Below are 9,163 nucleotides of genomic sequence, written 5' to 3' on the forward strand. Positions count from 1 at the left end.
TAGAATTTATATTATGAGATATCATATAACAAGTAATGCATTTCTCTTTAATAGACATAACGCTGTTTTTTCTTTGTAAAAATAAAATAAAACGAAACCATAATAATCGTGGCATGTATAATTTCCAAATACTACAAAACCAAACACTGGTTGATCCACTTAATTGATATAAAGAGGATTTAAATAATTTTAAAATACTACAAAACCCATCGACATAAAGTGGATTTAAACTTTTTTTCAGCACGAAAGTGGATTTAAACTTACATAGAGGGTTGCTCATATGCACTGGTTGATCCGGTTAATTTATATAAAGTGGATTTAAATAAATTTCAAATACTTCTTGAAGAGTGTGAAAGGCTAGATGGTTCTGGAGAAACAAGACCTAATTCCCTGGAGGATTCTGGGGGTACAAGGGTTAAATAACAATAATATTGCAAAGTGAAAATTGAAACCTTTCTTTGGGAATGGTCTGGAGCGTACAGGTGTACAATAATAGTAAAGTATCCTGCGAGCATTTCAGAATCCTCTCGAACGCGCCTCATAGAGTCGACTAGATTGTTTCTCCTCATCTTATAAAAATAGAAACCAACCTGTCTTCTCGTATAATTCGAGATCGATATTGAAATTGAAATCCAAACACTGAGATCAGAGTGTTGTGTTTCTATATTTATTCCAATCGCATATATTGCAGTAATTCATTACTAGTTGAAAATGTCGATAATTCCCAGCTTTTTCGGGAGGAGTTCAGTGGATCCCTTCTCCTTGGAAGTATGGGATCCTTTCCAAGCATTCACAAATTTGGCCAGCGGGGGACCATCTGGGCAATTTGTAAGGGAAGCTTCTGCGATAGCCAATACCCAGATCGACTGAAAGGAAACGCCAGAGGCACATATTTTCAAAGCTGATCTTCCAGGTTTGAAGAAAGAGGAGGTGAAAATAGAGTTGGAAGAGGGCCAAAGAGTTCTACAGATAAGCGGGGAGCGCAGCAAAGAAGAAGAGCACAAGAACGACAAATGGCACCGCATTGAGCGATCGCGTGGAAAATTACTTCGGCGTTTCCGGCTGCCGGAGAATGTGAAGATGGAAGAGATCAAGGCGAGCATGGAAAATGGAGTGCTGACAGTGACAGTGCCGAAGCAGGCAGAACCCCAACCTCCTCAACCCAAATCCATCGAGATCTCTGGCTGACTGAAGAGGTGAAATTGGGTCTGCTGTTGCAGTAGGGTGTACTTGTTACGGAATGTGTAGATGTGTGTCGTAAGCCTCCGTCAATTATCCAATCCAGAAAAATAAACACCTCCATTTCCTTTGCCAGTTGTATGTGTTGTGTTGTGCGTTTCTCAATTCCCATTCCCATTCCCAGTTGTTACATCGCTTACATTGAGTTTGTATGTGTTGTGCGTTTCTCAATAATATAATAAGAGTTTGTATTTGTTGTGCGATTTCTCAATAAGATAATAAAAGGAGACACAGGTTCAGGGCATATGCTGTGCTGCGTAAAAGGTGTTCATTAATAACTAATTTCCATTGTTATTAAACGGGTCTGCAGAGTGCTATCGAATAATATCAACAGTGAAACACCCCCAATTTAATTAGATTTTGATAGAGTTGTAAATTTTCGAGGTGAAACACCCCCAATTTAATTAGATGTTTATAGAGTTGTAAATTTTCACACTGGGAATAAGATCGCCATAGGCATTGATCCGATTATGGGTGGGGAAAACACATTGATATTCTTAAGCGTCTGATAAACTTCTTTCACAGAAAAGGCTTTTTCACATGGAACAAATTGATTGCTTCTTGGCTGGGTCCTTTTCTGGGTATGTCTGAAGATTTGGCTCGACAGTGGACGCAGGTAATGAGTGGCTTGAAGAATTGTGGATCGTTAATAGTTTGTTAATAGTTTATTAAGTGTTTTAGATGGATTAATGATTTATTTTTAATATACAAGTTAATTGTTAATAGTTTATTGAGTGTTTTAGATGGATTAATGATTTATTTTTAATATACAAGTTAATTGTAAGTATTAATTGTAAGTAAATATGGGTTTAAGATTGGTAAAGGTATTAAAGTTAATTTTAAATTTATTAGATTAGTATATGTTCATTTTAACCATAAATTTAATAAGAATTGAAAGCTATCACATCTTTTTATTATCCTGCCGCTCGCAGGTATGTCGTATTCAATATACATGTTGATTATGAATTATTTGGTGTTGGACCAAAAATTAAACTGTGTTTTACAAGGTTTACTTTATAAAAAAAATTATTTGTTTTTTAAATTAATATTAATTTAAATTTTCTTTCATTTAATTGGCTAAAATAGTTGGCTTTTTATTTTGTAATCATGGCATTTAAGTACGGAAATATGTATATATTAAAATGGTTTTGGTTTCGTGTTTTGCACTGAGGGTTAAATCGTGAACTGAAAATACGCTGGACGATTTTATAAATGAAATTTTTATGTGATGTACATTAGTTTGAATGGGTCTGATACCAAGCCCATTGGAGAACTCTGAGACCAAGCCCATTTGAGCAATTGATCTTGCTTAAAAGCTTATTCAGTTGAGGTATTGGCACTGAAATGCCTATTGAAGTGATTGCTTTACGTCTTCTAATGACTTGATTCCCGTTTCTAGTCGTTCATTGCACACAGAATAGGGAGGCAGGAGATTTCTTCCACCATTCAACAATTGATTTATATCTATACATAGAAAATCGAAGGCAGGTTTCTTAAAGGTTGGATGTGTGCAAGCCATGAAAAAACTCTTCTATGGACTACCTCCAGCACCATTGCCCAAGCCACCTCCAGCTCCTCCTCCCAACCCTCCACCACCACCGACTACCCCACCTCCACCTAAGCCTCCTCCGTTTCCGATAAAGTTGTCGAGCTTATATGGATGGTCATGTACTCCATTCTCTAAGTTTTGAGTTCCGTTTACCTTACAAGTAGAATCTGTTGCTACTAACAGTCCCAACACAGTAAAAAAAAATCTATTCATCTTCATCTTAATCATCCAGCCTTCTCCTTCTCAACTTTGTGATGACTACAACAGAGAGTGCCACCAGAAGAGTAAGAAGCCTTTACTAATGCGTCGCAGTGAACATATTTTCATAGCAATAACGATGGGATGAATCAATCATTACATCGATAGTGATGACCATATATTCTTCATATTTCATTTAATTTTCCACCGGCATATATTGTTGAGAGACAGACTCTAGACAACACATTTAGGTTGCATTAAATCGGAGAGATGGAGAGTGGTCATAGTAAACTTGACTTGGTCAAGAGACCAGTAGTTTATGAGAACCCATGCCTTTGCCTATGATATTTATTTTTAATGTAGCATATCTAAAGGCAACAAATATCCATGATATTTTGTCCTAGTGGCCATTGGGACCACAACAATTGTGTCTTTAGAAATCACCACTTTTCTCGGTGCTTTGTGATCCTAACAATTGGTATCAAAGCTACAGTGGTAATTATAATATCCTAGTGAATACGAGAGCCTAGAGTTGAGTGCGAATCATGGATAGCTGGTAGAATGTGTGAAGCAGAAAATACATATGCATTTGGAGGAAAGTACAATTAAGGATTGGTCACCCATGGCTTTGCCCATGATATTTATTTTTAATGTAGTGTATTTAAAGGCAACAAATATCCATGATAATTTGTCCTAGTGGCCATTGGGACCAAACAATCATGTCTTTAGACATCACCACTTATCTCTGTGCTTTGTGATCTTAACAATTGGTATCAAAGCTACATTGGTAATTATAATATCTTAGTGAATATGAGAGCCTAGAGTTGAGTGTGAAGCATGGATAGCTAGTAGAACGTGTGAAGCAAAAAAACATATGCATTTGGAGGAAAGTACAACAACGGATTGGTTGTGGTGTTGCAAAAAGCGTGAAGCATACAATGTGAAGTGTGCATGCGTGGAGAGAAGCCAACAAAGTAAGGAGTTGACAAACATGTAAAGAGCGAAGTGTTGGCTTCAAGGGGACACCTCTATTGGGTTTGTTTTGGCATAGTGGATGGAGAGATCCGAGTGTAGATCAGGAAAGTGATTGAAAGAAACATAGTTGATTTGAAGTTAGAAAATGGGATACAACATTGGAAAATTTTTCTCTTTGTAGGTGCACAAAGGGAAAGTTATCAGGTTGATGTAAGATTATGCATGCCAATGTCAACAAACTATAGGCTGGTGAATCACTAGATTTAAAACCATCTTTGTAACTGTGACAACTACCTTTGGAATAGAAATAACCATCATGGCAGCTTAGGCTATGACTGAGGTTGTTGTTCTTATGGGTTATGGATGAAAATGCATACAAGAGAATACTACCATATCTATATAGACATATTTCTACGGTTACCTGGCTCAAATGACATTAAGGGATTTGAAAGGGCTCTTGAGATTAAAAGTGTTGCTACAAGGAAACAATGTTAGACGAAAGGTGAACACGTTGTTGTGTTACATGCAAGCACTTGTTAGGGTTTAGGCTTGTGTAAAGGCCCATCCTCTTCAAATGGCTGAAGAAAGATTTGTTTTGATCGTAAACTCCACAAGAAAGGGGGTCATGAGGTGATCCAAACAAAATCTGCATTGACAGAATGGTGGGATGGTAGTCTGTAAAATGTTGAAGAAGACTAGAATAATTCATTATGTAATTAGCATGTGTTTGTGAAGGTGAATGAGTTGCAATTGGGATCCATGGGGCATAGGTTGGTTTTCAAGGTCATTAACTCATACATGACAAGCTTGTGTATTTGGCAATAGTGATGGAGAATGGTGAATTATAGGAAAAGTGTCCCGCAGTGTTGGCACACTATAGTGCTTTCTCCTGTAGTTGGAGTATCTATTGGAGTAGGGATTGTTAATGGATATAAATTGGGTTTTCTTGAACAAGAACAGTGGGTTATGGCACCAAAAAGATACTAGCTTGCACGTGACTAAGTGCACTAAGTGCTTGCTATTATTGTGAGATCCACATGGAGGATGATAAGGTCAAGTATCTTTCAATAGCAATGGTAGTTAGGTGTTGTGCATGGGTTGAGTTCCATTAATGGTTGGAATGTTGTCTAGAGAACCATTGGTAAATCAACATACAAGATCTAAAGAGAACATTGCAGGTAACGATTTACTGATATAAGAAGAACGAGGCCAGATGGTTGAGAAGGGCCTTATTGAGACTTGTAAAGTAGCATGGAAAACATGTTATGGAGGCCATGGAGAAGCTACCTGGTAGAGCATGTGTATGTGCTGTGAAATGGTGTGGTTATATTGATAAAAGAGAATGATTATGACTAAATTGATAGATGTTGTGCTTGATAATGAGAGATTGTGTGGACCAAGCAAGTGAAAGTTGTGTTGAAACGACAGATCAAGTTATGGACTAGGAAAGATATATAGAGAGGTGGTATAGATAATAGAAAAAATGAATATGGAGTGGTATAAAGTGAAGGTGCCAACATGTGATGTGTGAAAACCCTAAGGGTTTTGATCCAAGTTGTGAAATCTTGTCACGGGTAGGTATATTCCCTTAGGAAGTTATACGACTTGATTCCTGGACAGACATGTTGCATGAGAGCACACATTGTTATAAGACCTCAATACTTTGATCAGACATACATGCAGTGCAACGGTAGATGGAGTCATCAAGTTGTGGAATGGACTACTTGGAGAGGTATTAGGCTAGTAGGTATACTAGTATCTTGGATTGAGGGAGAGAATATGACATCTCATTTATGAGAAGGTTGAGAAATGGAACCAAGTTAATCTCCCTTAGAAAATTTAAGGGGGGTATTGTTCTGGTGGTTCAGGTAAACTTAACTTAATCAAGATACTGGTGGTTTTTTGGCTCTGGGTTTATGAGCACCCATGGTTTTGCCATAGTATTTATCTTTATTGTAACCTATTTAAAGGCCAAAAAGCTTCATGTTAATTTGTACCAGTGGTGATTGGGATCACAACAATTGTGTATTTAGACACCACCACTTCTCTAAATGTTTTGTGATCTTAACAAAAACATGAATGACATTGTTTGAATCTTAATAGTTTTATATCAACTTAAATATATACAACAAAAAAAAAATAGAAATAAAATATAAATCTCACTTTCTCCATAAATACTTTTTACTTTCCAATATAAAGAATACTTGTAATTTCTTCAATTCTTAACATAAAATTAGAATGTATCCTATTAAAAACAACTTAAATATATTCATAATTCCAAATCTATCCCAAACTAGATCAAAATTTTATCACTATGTTAATTGTAAAGTTAGAATGGATATTTGCATATTAATTATAATCATACATTGAGAAATATGGCATACATTTGAATATGTTAAAGGAAAAAAACTATATCTATCTAAATTAATTGAAATATTTCAAGAGCCTATTTGTTCTTTTGGATAACGCAATGAAATATAAAATATGTAATGATTAAAATATTTGAATGATGTGTTGCTTATTACCAAGTAGATACAAATTTTTTTATACATATTTAATATGAATTTAACACTTAAGATATTAAAAATGGAGGCAAATTCATTTTAATTTCAGATTTCCAAAAAGTTTTATGTTTAAAATATTTGAATGATATGTTGTTTATTAGCGAGCTGATATTAAAATTTTTCATATTTAATGTAAATTTGACACTTAACATATTAAAAATGGATGCAAATTCATCTTAATTCTACATTTTTATATTCTTTTAGAATATGTTTTATATCATAACATATTAAAACCCAACAAAAATATATCGTAATGATATAAAATATATCATGCAGTGAAGGAAAAAAATAGATCTTCTTTATATTATAATATATAGATATATAAAAAAAAAATATGTCAATTTATTATAAATATGAGAAGGGAAATTTTGCCCATAAAATAATTGAAATTTAAATAGTCAAGTTTCAAGATTTTAAATATTTAAAATTTTTTATGATGTTAAATCTATTTCCATCCTAAAAACCAGATTCAAAACTCATATTTTCAATTAAAAAAATCCCAATATTGAAAACGATACCTATATATATTTTATATGAATCTACGTAATTCCACAAATAAAACAATAATAATCGTGGCATGTATAATTTTGGAATACTGCAAGACCCAGCGCTGGTTGATCGATCATGTTAATATAATGAAATTACAACATTTTTCTATTTTCCAATACTTGAACGTGAAAATATGCAATTAAAAAAAATTGGATGTCGGTCCCGTCCCGTCCCTCCGTGGCAGGAGCTACGCCTCCACGTCATCAAACTTTAATTCCGACATCCATATCGTTTCTTCTCGACACCTCCACATTATCAAACATTAATTCCGACATCCACATCGTTTCTGCGCGACACCTCCACATCATCACACAATAATTCCGACATCCATATTGTTTCGTCTCGAGTACCATATTACCTTGGATGATTCTGGAGAAACAACACCGAATTACAGTAAATTGGATGGATGGATAAGGTTTAAATAACAGTAAATTGCAAAGTGAAAATGGAAAACTTGCTTTCGGTATGGTCTGGAGGTTACAGGTGTACAATTTTCATGTTTCGACGGGATTCTCAATCTCGAGTGATAACTAAGCAGAACAACTAGAACAACGTTATGTTCCATATATGATCCCACATTTGTAATTTAAGGTGGCCATATAAATGTGTAACTTTTTCCTTAGCTTAGTATATTTGATTTAAATTTTATTCACTTTTAAAATATGTGTTTCTAAATGTATTTGATTTGGAATTTATGCCCATTGATTTAGAATTTATTTCCATTCTTTAGCTTAAGATATTTGATTTAAAGTTTATTCACATTTTCTAGCTATGAGAATGTTTAAAAGGCATACATGAACATCCATATGTTTTTTTGTACAATGAGCGAGTGTGATTTCAGTTTGCTTTCTGTTCTAAAATCCCCTATCCCGTAGAAAGAAAAAGGATCATTTATTATTCTTGACAATGGAGATTGAGGGGATACTTGCTCTGAGTAAACTTAAACTTGAGCCTTTGGTATGTTTAATAACTTTTTAAGTGATTAAGGAATGGTTTGATAGGGTTTAATTATTATTATTTGAGTATCAACATGAATTTTTTCAGGTTTAATTATTATTATTTGAGTATCAACATGATTTTTTTTTCGTTAATCATACCCAAGCTCCTCCAATTTTTTTTTTATTCTTTACAATATTTTTTTCTAGAGATGTTGTTGTAATATAAATAGTTTTGATAAATTAGATAGTTATAAAAAATGTTATGAAAATAGAAAAACAAAAAATATAATAAAAGAATGAAAATATCAAAATTGTTGCAAAAAATATGAAAAGAAACCTCATCAAAAGAAAAATAAGTGAACAAGTGAGCAAGCTTGATCCGAATTGGATCCATGAAAAATAATCAAGATGCCATAACTGTATCCGAAGAGGACAGACTTCGAATTTGTGAACAAATAGCAATCAAGAAGACCTCTGATAGTGGCAATTTGCAACCAGCGAGGAACGACGAGGACCTCGGTCAAAGCACGCTGACCGAGGCCCATGGAGACTACGCGGGAGGCAAAAATAGCACTTGGGAAGCCTAGATTGGGAGAAAGAGACCGTTTCTGATGCGCGGGCAAAACCCCTCGAAAAGGAAAAAGCCCCAAAGCGCTCAGTCGCATGGAAGTCGGGAAACCGTGGGAAAGCGTGAAGGTGAAAGGTGGGTCTCGTGCTCCAAAACTAACAGTATATCGGGGGCACCCTTGGGCGGTAAGCGGATTTGGAGAAAAACGAGTGATTCTGTTCAGCGCCCGATGCATGGTAGGCAGATGAGAGAGAAAACCACTACTCATCACGTGCTAACGGTCGAGCGAGTCAACAGTGCGAAATGAGCGAATGTCGTAGGATCTGGGGGCTCCAGATCTGATGGCAGAGATCACACCCGATGGAGGAACCGGATTTGACAAGGGATTAAGCCGCGACATAAAGAATCCTGAATTCTGATTTGACGCTAAGATGACGGATGAGTCATTCCACAGTGTAATCGAAAAACCGAATCGACGAGAAATTGTTGGCGCAGTTCGCGAGAGGACAAGTGGCCACTCCCTGTGAGTTGTTGACGATGACGCAGAGACAGGGAACTCCAAGCGAGCAGTAGCAGGCGATCT

The sequence above is a fragment of the Pinus tabuliformis genome, chromosome 8, assembly GCF_031772625.1.
Source record: "Pinus tabuliformis cultivar Carrire ecotype Pingquan chromosome 8, CPIR1, whole genome shotgun sequence".
In the NCBI taxonomy this organism is placed as follows: domain Eukaryota; kingdom Viridiplantae; phylum Streptophyta; class Pinopsida; order Pinales; family Pinaceae; genus Pinus; species Pinus tabuliformis.